General features: G+C 37.5%; 1 protein-coding gene across 4 annotated transcripts in view; it reads left to right on the plus strand.

The window, feature by feature from the left end:
* The window catches only part of GRB10 (growth factor receptor bound protein 10), a 233,563-nt gene that overhangs the window by 146,256 nt on the left and 64,531 nt on the right, over window positions 1-22,776 (plus strand). The gene's annotated exons all lie outside the window — the stretch shown is intronic.

Raw genomic sequence — 22,776 nt, forward strand, 5'->3', positions numbered from 1 at the left:
TTGGCTGATGAATTTCTGGAGAAATAGCATACAAGCCAATAGGAGCCTATTCCTTCCTGTTCAAGGTGACTACTAAATAAATAGCTTTATACGAAACCTATTTTGAGTGAAGAGCTGAGATAATGTTATCAAGGCAGCCTGGATTCTAGCCTCTGCTCTGCTAGTAGGTAATGACCTTGGACAAATCATTGACACTATCCTCCCCGCCCCCACTCCCCAACCTGCACCTCAGTTTTCTTATCTGTAAAGTGAGGTGATTAGGATGACTGAATAGTCTTCCAGGGCCCATTTAATTTTCACACCATGATGAATTACCTTAAAAAAGTAAGTGTTCATTTATTTTTGATGTTAGATGCTATCAGACTTGTTTTCCTGTCTTGTTTTGAAGCATTCCATCCTTGGCATACTTTCTCAGTTGTTGAGCTTTTCAAGTGACAGACTTCCTGCTGATTTGTGCTCTCAATAGGAAAATGAAATGCTGTTGGTCTAGAACTGTATTTGAGACATTTTTAATGAATTAAAACTTCCCATGAAATGGCAAACATTACTTACAAGCATTCTATGTATCCTTTTTTCTTTTTGTCTTCAAAATTGGACTTAAACTCTTACCTCTGCAACTAGTGCATATTTTGCTTTTCTTAATCAAATATTCAGAAATTTTAAATTCTTTTTCCCCCCCTTTAAATAAGAGGATCATAAAAAATGCATAATTTCAACTATTGGAAACCATCATTTTATTGCTCTTCCTTGCCCTTCCCTAACTTTTCTTATTATCCACTAGAACATTATTTACTACTTCAGGTCAGTATCCACAAAGTTCTCTATGTTCCATAGGACAGCAATAGTGCTTTCTGGTTTTCCTGAGTTAATTTTGGCTCCAGGTTCCCAAGCTCTTGAGGAGATGGGAATTTCCCATCATCCTTCACCTGTCTACAGATATTTCTCCCATTCTCATTCCCCCCCCCCCCCCCCCCCCAGAAAGTAACATCACCATTTGAGGGCATTATCAAAACTTAGAGGCTAAAATAAGTGTTTCTTGTCAGGGAGCCAGACTTGGCTTTGCTTCCTAACTTTGGCACATGCGTCAGCTCCATCTGGGATTTCTACCTCCCTGATGACCTTCTGTTTTCAATAAGTATACAGACGAGTTGTCTATGGTTGTGTCACTTAAGTTGTTTACAAAGTTCCTCATCCCAAAATAAGGCCATTAAAATATTATCTAGACCTCCAGGCTATTGAGGAATAAATCTCAATATCCCTTTCTCTCTCTCTCTCTCTCTCTCTCTCTCTCTCTCTCTCTCTCTCTCTCTCTCTCTCTCTCTCTCTCTCTCTCTCTCTCTCTCCTCTCAGCAGGTTGGGGAGGCTGGGGACTGGGAGCTTCAGTGTTTGCAAGGATAGAATGATTCTATAAACTAAAAGCTAATTGTGAGGGCCACTTTTAAAAAAATTTTCATTTGGTTTTGGGAAGAACCAAAGATCTCATTCTCAGTTGTTCTGTTCTCTATAAAGTGTGAGTCTAGTTTAATGGAAGGTTAACTTTGTCTCCTTGATACTAGAGGTCATGGTTACATTTCCTCTTCTAAGCAATTCTAAATCCAGAGCTAAGGCCTTTAAATTTACAATAGTGATGTAAGATTTTAACATGTACAAGACTTTGGGCCCCATTGTTTTCTCCTTGCTCTGGGGAAAAAAGTAATCTGATGCTCTTGTTTCCATTTAGTCAGGGTCAGAAGATACACAACTTTCTGGAGCCAGACAGAGTCCAGGGTAGAATTCAAGAGGAGCATAAAGAAATAAGTGAAATATAGCTGGTGCATTATGTCTGCATAAAGACACCTTGTCAACCGGGAAGAACTTAATGGAACTAAGAAAGGAGTAATACCTGTTTGAGAAGGAAATGGTGGGAGATGAGGAAACCAGACACCTCTCAGTTTGTCTAGGAGTTTGTTTTCCATACTTCCTCATTATGCACCAAGAAAGTTCAAGACAATAACTGTATGAAAGGAGTATAAGGATAAAATGAATGGCCATTTAATTTATGCAGATCCTGTTTTTAAGGAAAGAAAGTTATTGCCTGAGTTATATCTAGCAGAAACAATGTATAATAGTTATTCTGAAAGTGATTGAAGAAATGGCTCTTTTGAAGTGTTTTCAAAATTTGCTTCCTTGATTCTTTAAGGGAGAAGTAATTACAGTAGTGTTCTAAACATAAAACAAATGAAATTAGGAAAATATGAGTCTTCAGGAGCGATTGTTTAAAGAAATAGCAGCCTTGGGGGCAGCTGGGTGGCTCAGTGGATTGAGAGTCAGGCCTGGAGACGGGAAGTCCTAGGTTCAAATCTGGCCTCAGACACTTCCCAGCTGTGTGACCCTGGGTAAGTCACTTGACCCCCATTGCCTAGCCCTTACCACTCTTCTGCCTTGGAGCCAATGCACAGTATTGACTCCAAGATGGAAGGTAAGGGTTTAAAAAAAAAAAGAAATAGCAGCCTTCCCTAGTACTTGTTGGCTTACTCCAATAGAATATCAACTCCCCACCTTAGAGGTTGTTTTATATTTTATATTTTTATCTCCAGTGTTTAGCACATAATAGGCATTTGACTAATTGACCAGTAATAATTCATTTTTTTGAACTCCTACCTTCCAATTTAGAATCAATATTATGTATTAGTTCTAAGGCAGAAAAACAGTAAGATCTAGGCAATGGAGGTTAAGTGATTTTACCAGGGTCACACAGTTCTGAAGGGTAATAACTGAACCTAAGAATTCTCTAAGGAATACACATTTAGATGAGCAGTAAAATGATGTAGCAAATATAAGCTACTCTGATTTTTTCCCCTTAATGAAGAAATTGACTCAAGAGAGGATAAATTAAAGAATAAGAACTGATTTTATTTACACCCCCCCACCCCCACCCCTACTTGTCTTTAATCAACAATCACAGTTTCAGACTAGAGGATATCTGAAAGACCTTCCTGGTCCAACTTTTTAGCACAAAGAAGAAAATAGACATTTGTCAGCCCTAATTCCCAATTCCTGAACTTCTCTGGATAACATGATCTGTACTGTGGGCAAAGAGCCTTCTCTTTTGTAGAATTAATTATCTGTAGAAGAGGGTAGGCAACTTTTGTCTGTCCTTCAACAGCCTTACTACTTAATTTGTGTTTTGTTTTTTATTTGATGATCTCAGACATCTTTCATTTCTATGAATCTGTTTCAGAAGTCCTTGATCAACAAATTACAGGAATGATAAGTTTGATTCATGTGAAAATGTTGGGGCTATTGCCTTGAGTTCTTGATTGAGAATACCCACCACAATTTGCTCAATTGAATGATCCAATCCGGGTTCTAAGAGGGATAATTGGTGGCCTTTCTTTGTTTTGAACTAGGTTAGGTCTGGCATACAAGTGTCTTTTCCAAAAGCCATTTTGGCATTCCTGCTTTCTTTTCTGCTTTCGTCCTCTCCTCATCATTAAATCACATTTATTTTTCTCCTACTTGTGTATCACATTCTTTGGATACCAACGAAAGTAAATGAAGCTAACTTTGATGGCCTTAGAATTTTAATGCTGTCTATAAAGCTAGAGATATCAACATGGCTCTCACAACATAATGTATACCTAAAGTCTTTTTGGCCCCTTTAATGTAAACATGTTTACTTTGAAAACTTTCCTTTGACTCAGTTCAGATTCACAGGAATATCTACATACACCAGCATTTGTTTCCATAACTAAGCAGATCCCTACACCCGCCCATGCTTCCAGTGATAATATCACCAAGTGCTGAATGTCCTCCTGGATGAAATTCTGCTCTGCTCTGAATATTATCCTAAATGTTGGCTACTCACTGAGATTTATCTTTCACCATCCTTCCCTTGAAAACATTGACAGGGAGAGGAAGAGAGAGAAAGAACAGTCTCTTGCAGAAGATTAGATTTTTCTTGGTCTTTTGTGTCCCTGATCTCTTCCTAAGGGGTGATTTAACTTCTTTGGGCCTCAGTTTCCCCATTTGTAGCATGAAGGAATTGAACTTGAAGCTCCTGAAGTCCCCTAAATCTCTAGATCCTGTGGTCCAGCTTGAAGCAGCCTGTATTTTAAGACCATCATAACTTCGTGGAGTCTTGCTAAAAGACTCTGTTTGTATATTGTATAATAAATTTGCAGCCACTCAGGCACAGCATTTTTGGCCTTTGGGTCTGAGGCAGTTATTGAATAGGCCACTTAGAATAAGTATCTCAGAAAGCCTGGAAACAGTCTTTAATACTTTGTTTATTCATTCAAAAGCCCCAGTTGAGAGAGCAAAAGCAGTATTAGAAAGTTAATGTTGCAGATGTTAGAGGAAAGAGGTTTTGGATGGCCAGAGGAAATGTTTAGCTAAAGTGATAACAGCTGGTTGGGATCAAAGACAATATTTATATACTGATAATAATGAAGGGGCACATTATTGTCTTACTTTGTTTGGATTATGAATGGGGAAAAAACCCACCTTTGTTCTATGAACATATCATCTTGCAATCCTATATTGATTTGTGGCAGAAGGAACTCTGTGGAAGACGTCCTTGGTCTTCGGCTACCTTCATTTTGAATTTAGAAGTAAAAGAGATGAATAATTCTTCCGAGTTTCACTTTGACATCTGGTTTTCTCTGTGTTGGAAACTGAAGTCTGTTTAAGTCACTTGTATTTTTAAGGGAGAATGGAGGTAGAGGGGATTTTATTACCTCATTTGATCCTCACAACAAGCTGTGAAGGAAGTTTCATTATTTATTTCCATTTTACTGTGAAATAAACTGAGTCTGAAAGGATAAATGATTTACCTTGGGTCACACACCCAGAAAATATCTTGGCATTAGTTTTTTATTCCTTTCTAAAGAGACAATATTCTTTCAGCAGTGTTACACACAGATACTTACTCATTCATTAATTGCTTTTGTTAATACGTTACCATTATTTCCAAATATTACTCCCAACTCTCTCCTCCTCCCCTACTTTTTGAGTCACCTTTTTTAACAAAGAATAAAAAAGAGGAAAAAAAAGTATTGAGCAAAACTAGCCGATACTGTCCGACAGTGTATGAAGTATTCTATACCTCTAGTCCTACATCATTATAAAGAGAGGGGAGCCACACCTTCCCATCTTATATTCTACTTAAAGGATATTCATAATAATTATGCTGCATTCATCATGCATAGGGAAGAAATGAACTTTATTTAACCAACGTGGTAAGAGAATTCTTGTAAAATACTACAAGGATTAAAAATCCAATTTTCTCGCAGTTTACCACAAAATAGATGAGATTTTGCTTGGACATTGAATTTGTTTGGGAATAGTAGATCATGGCTTGTCAGGGCTGCTGGCAACAATTCTATTATAGGTTCACTGCCTGTAATCCTCAGCCTAGAGGAGAAATCATACAGCAGTAAACCCCTATGTGAAACAGATGTAATTTGGAAAAATGTGCATGTGTCTGAATATTGAGCAGTAGATTAGTTGTGTGGACCGTGGATCATTCACTTCAACTTCCTGACTTGAGTTTCAAAAGAGAAATTTGGACTAGATAATCTCCAGGGTTCCCTCATAGCTCAAAAATTCTATTTATAACCTGTGGACCTCCAACAAGACCCCACTGCATCTTGGCATAGAAATAGTCTTGGGTTCTTGAAAGCAATTCCAGGGAAGTTCAAGGTTTGGCCATTTCCAAAGTCTTAAAGTATCCATCTTATGATAGATTGTTGCCTATCTGAACACCAGACTAGCAAAATTGGGAAAAGTCTCATCAGGTGAGCTTCCAAGTGATAATTTTTTTTAATTCTACAATAACTCATGAAGACTATTGAACTACAGAAAGTTAATAATTACCATTGGTGAAGTGAATGTCCACATTGATGAAATCACAAACCCTTGAAATATTAATCTGTGATTTGGGTAAGGTCATCTCCACTCCAGCCTCTAGTAAAACCTCCCCTATGTGCCAGTAAACATAGCACTCCTTCCTGTGTCAGACTCATGAGATTCATTTGGAAGATTAAAGGACAACCAGTAATCTCTGTGTTATCCAGGTTTTTTTTGCTTTTGTTTTTATTTTTAAATTTTCAGGATTTTAAAAACTTTGCTTTTATTTTCATTTTTAATTAATTCATTTTTACCAAGTACATATAATAATGAACTCTTACCTAAGTTTTCCAAAGTTATATTATCCAAATTGCCTCCCTTTCCCTTCCTCCCAATCCTTCTAAAGCTGGCAAGCAATTCAGTCTATATTATACATATATTTTCACGCAGAACATTTTCATGTTGTTTATTTTTGGAAGTGAATAATTTTATAAAGCCAAAGTCCTCCAAACATATACTCAGATAAACAAGTGAAAACCCATATGCATTCATCTGATTCCTACTCCACTAGTTATTTCTCTGGAGGTGGATAGCATTCTTCATCATAAGTTCCTCACGATTGTCCCGAATCATTGCATTGCTTTTAGTAGCAAAGTCTATCACATTTGATCATTCCATATTTTAGTTACTGTATATAATGTTCTCCTGGTTCTGATCATTTCACTCTGCATCAGTCCATGAAGGTCTTTCCAGCTCTTTCTAAAATCATCCAGTTCATCGTTACTTGTAGCACAATAGCATTCCTTCAACATCGTATACCATAATTTGTTCAGCCATTTCCCAATTGGGGGACATCCCTTTAGTTCCTGTTCATTACCATCACATAAAGAGGAGCTGTAAACTTTTTTGTAGACTCGTCTTAACATATCCTCAGCTTCCACTGATCTAATTTTCCCCCATCAAGGAAGGTTCCCAAGATGACATGTTCTTGTCCAATCCTACCCAGTATTGATTTCTCCCAGCTGAGTGAAATTGGAGCTTTAATCGGTTGATACAGCCGAGCCAGAGGCCACTTCTGACATAAACTGGCTCTGAGACCATGGACAAGTCATTTACTTAGTTTTCTAGGCAATTTCCTAACACCATAAATTGCAGAGGCGTTTATAATCTGTCCACTGACACATCTCTTATTGCCTCCCACATGCCCAGCTCTCCCTCATCTTGAAAAAAGCCCTTGCTTGACCCTTCCGTCCTTGATAACTATTATCCTATACCTTGTTTGCCCTTTGAGTTTAAACTACATATCATAGAAGGAAATTTCCACTAGGAGCTCCTTACTCTGAAAGGACAGGTTTGAATCTGAAAATATAACATCCAAGGCAAGAGTATTCTCTTTGTTGACATAGATTCAAATCTGTTCAAGTTTCCTGATCTTATATATTTTTTGCCTTTGTCTTTTTGCAAATTCTCCCTGGAGGATCCACTCTATATTCTGGAAGTCTTCTTTAATTGTACAGCTATTTGGGGGCAGTGAGGACAATAATGTGGAGTGTTATTTTTAGAGCTGGAAGCAGCTAGGTGGCACCTTGACTAGAGCATCACTCCTGGAGATGGGAGCACTTGGGTTCAAATGGAGCTATGTGACCTTGGGCAAATCACTTAATCCCATTTGCCTAGCCTTTGCCTTTCTGTCTTAGTGCCTTACTAATAGAAAAAGTAAGATTTCAAAAAAAAAAGAATTTAGAAATGGAGGATGCTTGCTACAAGAACATTCTTGTTACCTTGGTAAGATGATCCATTTCTCCTAAGACTCCATTCCTGTAAAATGGGTGCTTTGGCCCTGGCGTTCTCTGAGGTTCGAAATCCTTGTTTCTTATGTGTTATAGTATAGCAGAATTCAAACTTGGGTCTTCTGACTCCAAACCCAACATTCAACCCTGGATACTGTCTCCACCAATCAGATGTTCGACCAATCAGAAAACAGTAGTTGGACAGAGCTGTGGTGGTGCCAGCAAATCAGAGGAGGGCACCCCACCCTCATCTGCAGTGATTGGCAGGCTCTGAAGCCCATCCTGTTCTTTATTCTAAGTCTCCATCCCTCTCACTCCCCCTCCCCAAACCCCTCCCCAGGTCTGAGTAGGGTGTGAGTATGCAGCCCTTCCACCCCTGATGTCTCAGCTGAGGTGGTGGGGGAAGGCTTGGACTTGTGAGGACCTTCCAGGGCTTCTGTAGACTGGCATTGTGCCTGCCCCTCTTCATGCTGGACTCATCCATGGGGACTTCTCATTCCATCCACAAAAGGAAAATTACCCCTGCCATCTTCAATGTGGTATGGGAGAAGATGCTAGAAGGGAATTAATGGACTGGGGGAGGGTGCTCAGATTTTTTTCACCCTCTCCCCTCTTTACAATGTCAGTATTAACTTATGGAAAATTTAATTGACATCTTGATCTAAAAAGTATCTTTTGCTTCAATAGTACTTTGGATCCCTTAAAAGTGTAGCATGGACAGAGCAAGGTGAATCCTAGAGTTTAATAAGAGTTCTTCCTCTTTTCCATGGCCAGTAGCCAGCTGTGCTTTTAATTTAACTCTTTTATCTTCATTAGGAAACCAGGGCCTTTTGTGATAATGATGAAGGAATTTTACTTTTCAAATGAAATTTTTTAGAGCAAAGAAATATTAAAAGGAAAAAATGAGAGCAAATCTACTTTCCTCTTAGATGGTAAGATTGAAATAATATGGTTTCTAAATAGCAAGGTTAAAGCCTTTTTCTCTATGAAGTTGCAAGGAGCCTTTTAAGATTTGTTTTTTTAAACTTAATAGAGCCCCCACACTCCTGGAGTCTTGCTCCAGAATATGGAAGTATCCCTATGTCAATGGAACATTAGCCCTGGGAAATCCCTACCTAGCTGAAAAGACTTTGCATGTGATAAGGAATGCATAGGATGTTAAACTAATCTTAAAAGGCTCCTTGTAAAAAAGAAATGGGAAGGGATATTATAAGCTCATTTTGTTCTCTATGTGGGGTAAGAACTGATCTAGCAATTAATTGGACTTTGTTATTAGTACTTGTGGCTAGAGAAGATCCAGAGGGCCCTTTTTCAGACTCTTTTTTTTAAACCCTTACCATTTGTCTTAGTATGAATTCTTAAGACCCAAAGAGTACCATATTTCAGAACTCTATGGAGCAAAGATGGTGAACCATTTAAAGACTGAGTGCTGGGGCTGGGTTTTGGGTCTGGGCAAGGAGCATGCCCTGCCCCACCCTTGTTCCTTACAGGGGAGGGAGGAAGCTCCCATTGGGCTGCTGGACAGAGGGATGGGTGAAGTGAGGAATGGGGGTGTGTGGCTCAAGAGCTCTGCTCCCCTCCATTTCTGCCACCTGTGAACTGTTTACCTTATCCCTTGTACACTCCCATTGGCTGCTGAACAGAGGGGTAGTTAGTGTATGTGAAAAAAACATCCGGCATGGAGGAAATGGCTGCCATGGCACTCTGCCCACAGACGTGTACCATGGGTTCACCATCACTGCTATACAGTGATGGAATTTTGCAAAAGCCAAGAAAGGTATTTTGTCATTATCTCAGAATAAGAGAACATTAGAGCTAGAAAACCTCTTAGAGATCATCTAATCCAAGATACCATCACTTCCCATTTTACAGATGCAGATTTTGAGACTTTTGGAAAGTTAAATGACTTGTCCAAGGTTACAGAGGAAATAAATAGGAGACCTAGAATTCAGTGTAGGGTTTCTGACATTTCTCCAAAAAAAAGATTACATAACTATTAAGAATATATATAATATATTATTATATAGTATAATATAAAACATATATTGCTATATAATATATAACAGTTTATATTTTATATTCACTTTGTGGATATTTAACTCAAACTCCATTTCATTTTGCTTGCAGATAGCAACCTCTTATTAGCACCCTAAAGTCTTCCGTATAGCAATTTATATGTTAAAATCTCATTTAAAACTAGCATATGCAGGAAATGGGGCATTCTGTGTAAACCTGGTTAACTCAAGTTATTTTAAAACATGGGAGAAAAAAAAACCCAGGCCTTTCTTTGTGCTTAAACCTATGTCAACAATCTTTTTAAATTATATCAGCCTATTCTGCTTCTCTATGGGAAACATTATTGAATCTTCCATAGATCACCCTCAGGAACAGACTTGATGACCCCACAGATCAGCAGCCTATATAAACTATCTCTGCCTTTTTCATAAGGGCCACCTTGGACGAAGAGCTAGGTCTTTTCCTTCTGCCTCAAACTGGATGCAACTAACTTCTTCTATCTTTCTGTTCCCCCTAATAACTGGCCTGTTTTCTTACCTAAGCCAGTTTTTTTTTTTTTTTCATGATCTTGGACCAGAATTTTGAGATATTTTCCATTCTATTTACTAAAAGTAGAGGTAGAAAAAAAAATAAAAATAAATCTCATCCCCTTTTATAAATATCTGTGCATTGGGGTATATATGTACGTGTTTCTCCTTATCTGTTTATATGTTTTAATTAAAAGTATTTACTCTTCCTTGTTAATGGACGGTTCTGGCAAATGCACATTTTGCAATATTTTTACCCCTAAGTATTCCCCATCACAATAATTGGATTACTCCTTTCTGTTTTGGGATTGCAATCACAGTTGTCATTTAATTCTCTTTTTTCTCCATTCAACTTAAGAGTCAATGAAGAGAGGGGCAAAATATCTTAGTTTGCCAAATATAAGCCATCATCAGATCTGGAGCCACCTGCTCCTTTTAAAGTAGTCATTTTAAAATAAGCTTTAAGCCCCCACTTAACTGTGGAACTCAGCCTGCCAGCCAGATAGCAGGATGCCTGTTCAGGGCCCCTGACAAGACTTGTGCCTCAGCTCTCCCCTCCTCTGGTTTCCCAACCAAACTCATTGTGTTCATATCAAAATTGAGCCAAATCTTGTTTTTGATTGTGAAAATGTAAAGGGAATAATGAAGCTTAAATTCAAAGCATGAATGGATATGTAGAAATATGCGAATAAGGATATATATATAATTTTTTATTTTTATTTCTTTTTAGAATTAGATACATTGATATATATATATATATATATATATATATATATATATATATATATATATATATATACCCACTGCTGATTCTAACAGGTGGAAATAAACAATTCCCTAACTTTCCATATTTCTCCATAAAGAGAACTTGTTTGAAGAGAAAATTCTTTACATTTTCTTCTTTGGCACTTTCACTCATTCCAGGTTTCCTTTATGAGCGCCATTCATTCTCTGTTTGACTCTTCTCTACAGATATGAATGAAACTTCTGAAAAAGAAAAGTTGGGGGAATGAGGATTTTTCTGCTGGGTTTATTTTTACCCTCCCTTTGGAAGTTATGATAAAATCAAAGCATTTTTTACAAGCTTTTATAGATCTCAGATTAACTTTACTAGTTTGTTAACATAAAAAATTATTCTAGTTATCATATATGGTTTTATAATAAAAACATTCATAATTCTTTCAGATTATAATTCTATGTCTACTAAAATTATTTTGGTTATCATTTATGTTTTTATCATAAAAATATGTTCATAATTCTTCCAGATTATAATTCTATATCTACTAATTATATAGGTAGACCTTGACTTATGAAAGTGCATTGCTAATGAAAATTAATATTAGAAATTATTGAGTATATTACACGTTCTGGTGTTAGGAACACATTTTCTTTAGCTGCAACCACATAGCCTGATGTTTCTACTATGGTCAGGGGTAGAAGCTTCAAATTTGGATATGGTGAGAGGATCATTGGGAACTCATGTTGGGTACCAACTGACAGGTAGAAAGATTCTCATGAAGAGACATGTTGATAAAAAGATGGAAGCTCTTAAAGGGACTAAATAGGATGAATCATAGAAGCCGATGATTTCTGGGACTTACTAGTGTTGGGGTGAGGTTAGAATTGGGACGTATGGTAAATCTCTAAGTAGCTTGGACTATTCTTGTTGTTCTTGTCCTCATGGTACAGATCGGGAGGACTTTGCAGGTTGACATCTTTCAACATATAGCTGATTGGAATTCACGAGTTATTTGAGAGATGCCAACCTGCCATATCCTCTCCATATGGAAGTGGAACTGGGTGAGTGGGTTGCGGTTCTCTAGCTGTGGTAGGGAGAGTAGTGTCCTTTTAGTTTTAGTAATAGAAAGGAGTAAAAGAAATATTACACTAACCAAGGCAGGGAATGATTATTGGGGTGGCTAGTCACCAGTAAAGTGACTACCTGTACTTTAAACACTTTCTTTTATTAAAAGTAAAAATATTTGTCTTCTGAGGTTTAAAGAATAATTTTCTTGTTTTGGTGTTAGGGTAGGGGTTTTGGCGGGGGGGGGGGGGGGGGGGTTGTTGTTGTTTTTGTTTTTTGCAAAGAAAAGGATCTTATTGACCACTTGATGAGCTTGATAACTAAAGAAACAGACCATTATACTAAAAGTTTATGGTGTCTTCTACTGTGTAGTAGTAGTAATACTACTAGTGGTACTAGTAGTTTTAGTAGGAGAAGAATAGCTAACATTCATATAGTGATTATTATGTGCCAGGAACTGTGCTAAATGCTTTACACATATTACCTCATTTGATCCTTACAACAACTGTGGGAGTTATGTGCTGTTATTAACCTCATTTTGCAAAAGAGGAAACTGAAGCAAACAGAAGTTAAGTGAGTTGCCCATGGCCATAACTGGCTGGGGTCTCATTTCTATCCCATGAACCTTTTGTCTTTGTCTTGTTTTCTGAGCTTCCCCTCTCAGCAGTTTCTGCTTCTTCTGTTGTCTCAGTTTTATCATCCTCCAAAAGCTCATCCTTTGCCTAAATAAGGCAAGACTTTCTATTCTTTTTCACTTGTTCATTTCCTTCATGATTTGAATGGGCGTACTTCCAAAAAAAGAGATAAGTTTCCTTCTTGTGTTAAATAAGAGACAAGCAGAAAGGGGAATTAGAACCTCTGTCATACCAAGGTCTTGGCCACTGCATTGCAGAAGGGATATTCTTGGCAGAATCCCAGACCTCATTCCTGCACTTAACACGAGCAGATGTTCTGCATTTTGCAGCTTTTGAAAGTAGCCCAGCAATATCAAATTCTACTTATTCTGTAATCCATTAAAACACAGTAGCTGTATTCTCTCTCATCACTTACCTTTCTGCCTTTGAATCTGATCTCCTGAGATATTTTCTGTAATCTGAATTGGATGACAGAATAATTCCCATTTCTTATCAAATTTTATTACCAGTGATTTTTTATTTGTTTTTTTAAGAAGTTATATAGAATTCTTCCTATTTCTTAGCAAATTTTATTACAAGTGATTGGGAGGGGGGTTTAAAATTAAAGTTGATATATCTAAGCCATTGGCCAAGGAATGCCTAACCAGAATCCATTATTTCAGATACAGAATTGCTTATCATAGTAGAATCTTGAAGAAGTGCTTCATTTATGAATGGAATATCTAAAAATCATTGGAAAAAAATTAGCATTCCCTTCTTCCTCCCACCTCTCTCTCCCTTCATATCTTTCATCCATCCACTCATATTTCCATACCTCCTCTACTTAAAACTTAATTTCTTCCCCTTTCTCTTTCCATTGTGAATATGGAAGAAGGCATGATTAAAAACTGGAAAGAAACACCTACAGCACTAATAATGAATCAAACAAATGCCCTCATCCTGGGGATGGAGTGGGGAAAAATACTTTGTGATTTTTTTTTTCTTCTTGCCCTATCACATACCATGATGCCAGCTTTCCCCAAACAAATATACTTGAGAATAGAGCTCTGTGATTGTCTTTGTAGAGTTCCATTCTTTCCATACTAGCTCAGGGTGAGAAGTCAGAGGAACAGCCAAACTCTTTGGACCCCTATCTTCCAGCTTGGTTGATACAAGTCATTCTCCTCTCCTTGATCAACATCTATACAGATTTTTCAGCTTATGTTTCCATAGAGATGGAAGTACATATAAAGAAAGTATCATATGTTGTAATATTTATTGGGAAAGAAAATGGGGGGATTGGAAAACAGGGGGAGAATGGGAGGTTTATATGGGGTAATGAGGAGTTGAGGGGAGAGAGGGAAAATTGCTTGGTGAGGTAAGGGAGGTAGATGCCCCCTGCTGAGAGGAAGCAGCAGGGGTCCTATAAGGACTGTTAGTCCTGGAATGACTGAACTGAAGTTCAGCTCCCTCTATGACCAGAAAAGATAGTCCACTCATCTGACTGCGAATTCAAATAATATAAATTTTAATAACCAGTTGGAATTGGAGTTTTTTCCTCACCTTCAGAGTTCGGCCAGGCCCCAGAGGCTGGCGGAGGGTTCTCCCACTCCCCTCTACTCTATATCAGTCCTGCTTTGCCTAATTCAGAATCTTAGCAGTAGATAGAAAGCAAACTAGAACAGTTCTAACCTTCAGAAGCCTGTGTCTTCGGGCTGAACCAAGAAGAGGCAGCACACCACACCAGACTGGGCTGAACAAACTCTTCTTTCCTCCAAAACCAGGAAGCAAGTCCAACCCGGCAGGAAGGAAGTGCTAGTCACAAGACCCAACTGCCACTCCCAGTTGCCCCTTCCCCACCAACTGTTAAATGATACCCAAGGCTTTTCTCAATTAAAAAAAACAAAACTCAAGCAAAAATGAGATTATCTATCATACTCCAGTCCTTTCGTTGGCCATCAACTATGTTGGTGACTCAGCTAACTATTGTTGAACCTGAAGGGAGTATTTCAAGTGCCTACTTACTAAGACTGCTTACAGCCATGTAATTTATAAAAAAGAAAACACATTAAGGCTCCCATATGGCCATAAGTTTCATTGTTTAAATAGGATATAGAGATGGAAGGGATCTAGTCCAAATCCTTTTTTTCTCAAAGAAGAAAGCTGAGATACTAAGAGGTTGACACTTGACCAATGTGACTAGGTTGTAAATAGTCAGACTGCCATACAAAATCCATTTCTTCCCACTGCAAACCTTTTATTTTCTTTCTTTAAATTCTTTTTTAAAATTCTGAACTTAGATACTTGGAAAGAGCAAATTTCCATATTTAGGAATACCTTCCCTCAAAAAATTTGAATAAGAAACCATGAGTCTCTGTTTCATGCTGCTTGGTTTTTTAAAACAATGTATAACAAATACACTATGCTGCTTGTCTTTGTTTCCTTATATACTTCTTTTTGTTTTCTTTTGTGTTTTTATATTGTTAAAATTAGTGGGGGGGGGTTCATTCCTAATCCTTTCCTCTGAGTCCTCCCCTTCCCCAGATTAAAAACAGAAGGAAAAAATTATGAGTACTAAGGATAGTCAAGCAAAATAAATCCACCAAATGGTCAAAATGAGTGGTCTCATTTTTAATAATAGTGTATTTTTCATATTCTTATCTAAATGTAGAATAGAATATACCATTTTAAACTTGAGCTGTCTACTGAATAAAAATACATCCCACAACTACTTTGAAACTTAGCAGTTCCTAAGTGAGCCACTCTTAATGTTCCTATAATTTCAATAGGCAGAGGCTGAGAAAAATCTCTACAGAGCCCAATTTTAGCAGTGTTGGCACATTCACTAAGTGAATTCATCTCTTCGATGTGTAGGTCAAATGTTGATAATTTTGATTGATCAAGGGGAACAAATCCTAGGACTTTACTCCTTAGTCTCTAAAAATACATGAAAGGTTTTTGAGTAGATCAAATGTGAAGAAATTGAATTTTCTCTCGTGTAATACCAGGCTCTTAAACTTGATTTTGACCAGATTTAGAATTTCATTTATATCCACTTATACTTCAGAAATCCATGCAAAAAAGCTCTTATTGTCATTAAATATTCCCCAAGCTAAGCCTGAAGTGTTGAGTGCCCTTGTGGTTTGTTTAGTTTGATGGGGCACTCACCCTTGGAGTTTTGATAAATTGGCTTAATAGACAATAGGAGGGTTTGTATTACTAAAGCTTTGCCTATTCAAGATATATCACTGAAAAATCCTGGTTAACCCAGCTACGTGTGTGGTCCTCAACTCTCTTTGTCCTTGGTTAGAAATATAATATGACTTAGAAGAAAAGTAGATTACTTCTCTTTTTTCTTGTAGGGAATTATGTGATTGAAATATAGTCTTGGTTTTGTAAAGCTTTATCTTTCCCCCCTTCTGTGAAATGAAAATATCAAGCACAAAATCTCCCTAAACCTCCCAAATGCTTTATAAGCAACACTGATGGATGTCTGCCGTAATTAAGAGGTTAGCATAGGGCAACAGTAAAAAGCTTGGTTTAACTCTTTTTTTTTTACTCACGAGCTTTAATTTCAGTCCTCTTGGAATATGGTATAAAAAACCATTGGCTGTCCTCTAGTCACCTCACTCATGGACTCTAGACAAGAGGTTTCTGACCTGATATCTGTTTTAAAGTACCTTTAAAAAGTTAAAAAGTACCTTTAAAATACCCATCTTGAAGGTGTATGAGACTTATCTCGCCATTAAGAAAAGAGTGTATACACACATGCCATCAATGACATTTTTTTTAATAGTCTTGATGTCAAAACTTATTCAATAATTGACAGTTGCTAAATCCCAGCCATAGTTGGAGCTTTCAGGGACAACTTTAGGAGCATGGTTGAGAGAACTCTTTTGTACCCTCGTAGATTGTAAACTCTTCGAAGGCAGAGTTTATCTTTTGCTTCTCCCGTGCCTGGCACACAGCAGCCACCTAATAAATGTTTATTGATTGATTGATATGTATGTATATATGCACACATATATAATCTGATGAAAAATCAGAGATGATGGGAGATACCTCCAGGTATTGATAAAAAATAAAGTAGTGGAGTCAGCTAGTGACTCAGTGGATTGAGAGTCAGGTCTAGAGATGAGAAGTCTTGTGTTCAAACATGACCTCAGACACTTCTTCCTGGCTATGTGACCATGGGCAAGATTGCCTAGACCGTATCCATCTTTTAAAAGCCTTGGAACCAATACATAGCATTGATTCTAAGATGGAGGTTAAGGGTTTGTGTATGTAAATAAATTATTTTAATACTAATTCCAATTCAATAATAACTGTATTGTCTTTTATCGGTTATGCATTGTAATTATAATTTAATGAATATATCAATTTTAATTAATTTATTTTTCGTATTGATAATGTAATAAATTATTTTAAAAATTTCATGTGGCAAGAGAGCCTATAGGTCTTAATTAGGATTATAAATGTGTATTTTTATGGCCCATGTGTAGTGTTTCACTAGCCTTTTTAGTTTTTTGTACTTGGACTGTATTTTTCAGCCTACTTTTCACTATCTTCTAGGGTGTGTTACAGTGTGAAAAAACTGTGTGCTCACATTTTTAATGAAGTGTCAGTGAAGTAGTATAGTGGATAGAGCATAGGAATTAAAGAGTCAGAAAGACCTGAATTTGAGTCCTCCCTCAGATGCCAGCTGTGTCCATTTTCCCTCCATAGTGCTAGGGCTCTGATTCTGGACAGGCTTTAGAAGAGGTCACATATTTTTCCCTAACGTTCTTCATGTCAGGAGCCAGAGCTATATACAATACACTGTCCAGCCTTTTTATCATGACAAGAGAACAGCGCATCCAACCCCAGAAATCTGAACCATTACATTTTCCTCCATCAATTCTAGAATTCCTGCTTCCCAGTTGAGTTGTTGCAGTTGGTCCCAAGTTAAGACTTACACAATGTAGCAGTTACTAAGTGCTGAGCAAGTCACGTTACCTCTGCCTTTTTCATCTATAAAATGGGGATCACAATAGCAGATACTCCCCTGGATTGTTGCAAGGATCAAGTAAGTTAACAGACATGAAGCTCTTTGCAGGTCTTAAAGCACTGTATAAATGCTAACTAATGATAATAATTTTTTAAGGCACCAGTCAGCAAGGTGTATTTTTGCTTTGTTTGGAGGAATTTTCCAATTTTTCTTAGTTCTTTTTTTCTCCCTCTGACAGACATTGCCACTTGCACAGTAGTTATCTTCATGAAAGTCTTTTTGCATTTGCTTATCATGAGCACTGGAAGTTGAAATGACCAGGTGTTCCTTTTTCTTATCTCATTCTTATTATATATAGCTCTTGGATAAATATTTCTGCATTTGGACATTATGGTATCTTTTGTGCTATTTTTTCCCTAACTTTTTCAGACTCTTACCGTAGTGCCTTTCTCTCCTTTGTATCATCTTCAATTGTAATGTAAGTGATAGTTCATATTACAATATCTTCTTATATACACTTAATATTTCACTATTTCAAAGAACTAGTGATTTTATTGGTATGAGTACTCGCACCTCCTGTGTATAGTCAGCATCTGTTTCATACCCTTAGAGAGTCTTGGCAAATTTCCATGACTGAAAAAAATCATCCTGAAACTTAATCTTTCATAGTGAGATTTCTGAACTTAGCTAGGCAGGTCCTTGTCTGGACCTATTATTTTGAAGGCTTTCCAGCTTGTTAATAAAAAACAATGAACATTTATTAAGCCTTTACTGTGTGCCCTAGAGATACAAAGAAAAGCAAAAACGGGATCTCTGCCCCCAAGGAATTTATCTTCAATTCAGACAGAGAGAGACAACAGGCAAACAAGTGTTAATATATATGTATATATATATATTATATATATATATATATGTATGTATATAATCCATGTACTTTTCAGATTCAACCTTTCATTCCATAGTGAATCTTAGTTGTGGTATCATAGAGTCTAGTTTTTATTATGGTTATTTATAATCTCTATAAATTTCTGAAAGTCTCAAAAGTAAGCTCTTTGATCAGAGGGATGGGATGGAATCACTTATTTTCAAGTCTGTTTATTGCCATAAACCTAGCATTGTGCTTTCGTGATTTTTATTGATTTGATATAAAATATCAAATGAATGAATGAATATTGAATGATAGAACTTGGTCAGTGGCACATTTGAACCTATGATTTTTTTGATTGGGAATACTCAAACAGATCAATAAATGTATAATTTGTTGTCTTAAGATTGCTTGGGCAATCTCTGGTTCAGTGACTTACATTAGTTCACACTGAATGCTTCGGTCAAGACTTGAACCAACATTTTCCTAAATCTGAAGCTAGCCAAATGGTCTTTCCTAAGAAATGTAGATAGTAGAATTTAACATGTTGCCAGGAGATTCAGGAAATATTGGTACCCTACTCATTAGAACTGAGGCCATTACTTTTCAATGACCCTGCCACCTCTAATTTGCTGTCATTTACCTTCTCTTGTGAACAGATTTCTCGTTTTTTGGTGGGCAAGGGGGTCTTTTTTTTTTTTAAGAAGAGAGAAACTCTTCATAAATTTTTCAATCCATAATTTAGCAGCTTCATTCCACAGAATAAGATTCAGACTCCAAATCCTTGGCTAGTGAAGGCCTTTCACAAGGAGATGCCAGTTAGATAAGCCAGAACATCAGGAAAGTCAAAAGCCAGTAGAGGCTTTATCGTCATCAGGGGGGAAGGATTGGAATGGATATGCCAAAGCCGGGTCAGCAAACTGTAGAGTCAGTGATTCTGGGAATCCAGGATAGATCAGGGTGAGTCATAATGTGTGGGCATTGCGGGCTTACTAAAATGTGCTCATGCACAGCCCTCAGTTCTTACACTGACCTTTATCTGTATGTGTTTCTATGCCCATGACAAGGCATCACAAGAGTTGTCCTCCTATATACCAATTCTGCAGAAAGCCTAGACCCAGTGGACCATTACACATACTACTTCTTAACATCCAAAAGTTTCTTCCCATAGTAGCAGCAAAATGGCAGGAGAGAGAGGAAGAACATAGTGGAAGACAGCTGAATGCCAGACAGTCTCTTGATGGAATCCATGCCCTGATCTCCATCTCCCACTAGCCGATGGGCAGCGCACTGATGAGTCAGCCAGGATTCATTTCAGGCTTCATTCTCACCTCTAGATCATTCTATGCAGTGACATATTGGTTGGGGCCACAGACATTCCACTGGGCTTGGGTTGTACTCTCCAGTCATTCCCAAGCAAGTTGCCCTTTTTCGGGGTGTAGGGCAGGTGCAAAGACTGAGTCTCCCTGTTTCACCCAGGTTGGAAATGCAGTGGCTGCTCATAGACTGATTCTACTACTGATTGGCAGGAAAGCTTTGATGTATTCCCTTTAAAATCCAGACTGTCGCTCTTTTTTAGGCAGCCTAGAACACCACTCTCTTGGAAATGGATGCTCAATCAGCTCAGCGCATAGAACTCCTGAGCTCAAGAGATCCCACCAACCTCAACCTCCTTCCCTAGCAGTCATTCCGATTCCCAAACAAATAGCATTTAGATTAAATGGGGGAAGTTTCTACTCACCTGCTGTTCCAACAAAAAAATAGGCAAGAGCAAGTTTGAAACACTTAGATTCCCTTTCAAGACTCTGAATTTTTCCTCTATAGTGCTGGCTCTGATTCTGAGCAGGCTTTAGAAGAGGATCACCCATTTCCCCTTGACCTCCTTCCCATTAAGAACCAGGAGTATACACAATACACTTTCACATCTTTCAAGAAGACCAGAGAGAGCATCAGTTTCCAGCAGCTTGAACCATTGCACAGTTTTATCTCTTATCAGAAGGTAGCAGTGGTAACTGCTCAGCCTTTTCCAAATGTAAGCTCTCTGGCTGGAGTTTCTTTTCTATAGGCATTGATTAAGCCCTGCCTGGTATGCCTAAAACTAGAGACTACGGAATACAAAGGCACACATAAGTATAAAGTCATCCTTCTTAAGGAGCTGATGTTCTACTGGGGGAAGGGAGAGAAAGGAGGGAGAGGGAGAAGAAACAGCATTTAGAGAGTAAAAAAATACAGTATGATTTGAGGGGAAAAACTAACAACTGGGAATTAGGAAAGGCTTAGGGTAGGATAGGGGACTTTAGTCTTTCTTTTGACAGTCTGGTGAAGCTGACTTCCTTCTCAGAATAATTTGTTGCATTAAAATACTCTGCTAACTCTGTCCTTACTTTCCATCTTCGCTTTAAAGAAGGCATCATTTAACACACACACACACACACACACACACACACACACACACACACCCAAAGGGGGGGGAAATATATATAAAATTATCTTGCTTAATGTTTTGTGCAAAGGAAACCAATTATGTTGAAATAAATGTGTTATTTTTTTCCATAAAATTCACAGCCACTCTCCATGGATTGGGGTGGGATGGGAGATATTAAACTTCCTAGGAGTTTCACTGTAGATTTCCTTGAAGGAAATTAAGGATTCTGAGAGACTGAGGTGAAGAGGGAAGTACATTCTGGGAATGGGGAGCAGCTTTTAGAAAGGCCCAGGAGAAAGAGATGGCATTCCAAGTTAAAGGAGTAATAATAAGCCTACCAATTTTTTTAGAACCTAAATATACAAGTATTTTGTCACAATAGAAACAGCCTTAGAGTCAGAAGACAACCTTAATACTAACATTGCAAATCCCTCTGCATTTAGTTTCCTTGTTTTGATCTCTAAAGTCCCCTCTGATTTTAAATCTGATGCCATGTAAAAGGAGGTTGGAAGATAGGATAAGAGGTGGAAAGGTGAAGTTAAATTCCAATTTGATTGTTTGCATTTTTCCCTAAAGGTATTAGAGATCTACTGAAGATTCAAAAACTTTAAAAGCACTTAAATAATTGTTACCTGATATTTAAGGTTAGCTATCTCTCTCAATTTGTTGTTCATTTGGAAAAGCTCCTTTTTAAAAAAGTTAATCAGTTCACTATTTTTATTGAGCTTTCAGGTTTTAAATTTTTGTAAATATAAATCTCATCACTTTATTGGTCCTGCTCATACAGATGTTTTTCAAAGAAAGCAAACAGGTTTTTGTCAAGTTTTAAAAAAAATCATATTAATTAATTTGTTGTTCCATTAAAATACCCAGTTTATTCCTTCCCATCTTCTTCTCTCTCCTTGAGAGAAGGCATCATTTGACAAAAAGATATCTGTATATTTAAAACTACATATTACTTATTTCTATTTATCAGTTCAAGGTTTTTTTGTTTTAGTTTTTTAAGGGAGACGATCTCCTTTCTCTAATTCTAGCTAATATATTAATAACATGTGCCATTCATTTTGCAACTTTCATCTAGTGGTGTTTCATGGAATCCAAATTGGACTTGCCAGATGTAGCCAGTTTACCAGCAAAATAGTGAATGAGCAGAGAAAAGTAGCTTTGTAGCTTTCTGTTCTTGAGAAGTGTTATTTCTAGCCCTCTGAGTCGTGGTGGAATGGTAGCCATGGCAGCAGATTGTTTTGAGCCACTGTACATTAGGAGTGTTGATCTTTATATTAGTTTTGCCCCAAGCTGCCTCCCTCCCCTCCTCCTGAAAGGACTCCAATAAATTGAATGAGTTAACTGGCTTTTTTTTTCCCTGCCTTGGAAGTTCACATTAACTTTCTTCCCTCCCACCCATCCCCCCCATGCCTTTTGAAAGATCTTGGTTCCATCCAAGCATGACAATCAGGGTACTGTTAACAGTGAAAGTAGGGTTAAGAGTCAGGAGCAAGTTTTACATTTGTATTGAAGTTTACCATGATTTACTAGCATTTTGTATATGAGTAAACCAGTGGATTTCTTTTGATGCATCTAGATAGGAGCTTAAGCTTTATTTTTGCACTGTGAAATTAAGTCTCTTCTATCCTTCTTTAAAAGATGTTTGTTTTAGGGGAAACAATTATAGATAATTCTGCTCTTGGGTTCAGTAATAAAATAATTTACATTTTATAGTGTTTTCAGGTTTACAAAGCACTTTGCATATATTATTGAATCTTTGCAAGCAATTCTGTGAGGTAGGTCTTGTAGCTATTAGTCTCCTCATTTTCCAGATGAAAAAAATAGAAGCTAAGAAAGATTTAAGAATTTTCCCAGGGTCTGGAAGCTAGTTAGGTGTTGTCTGAAATGAGATTTGAACTCTGGTTGCCCTGATT

This window comes from Monodelphis domestica, chromosome 7, assembly GCF_027887165.1.
Source record: "Monodelphis domestica isolate mMonDom1 chromosome 7, mMonDom1.pri, whole genome shotgun sequence".
In the NCBI taxonomy this organism is placed as follows: Eukaryota; Metazoa; Chordata; class Mammalia; order Didelphimorphia; family Didelphidae; genus Monodelphis; species Monodelphis domestica.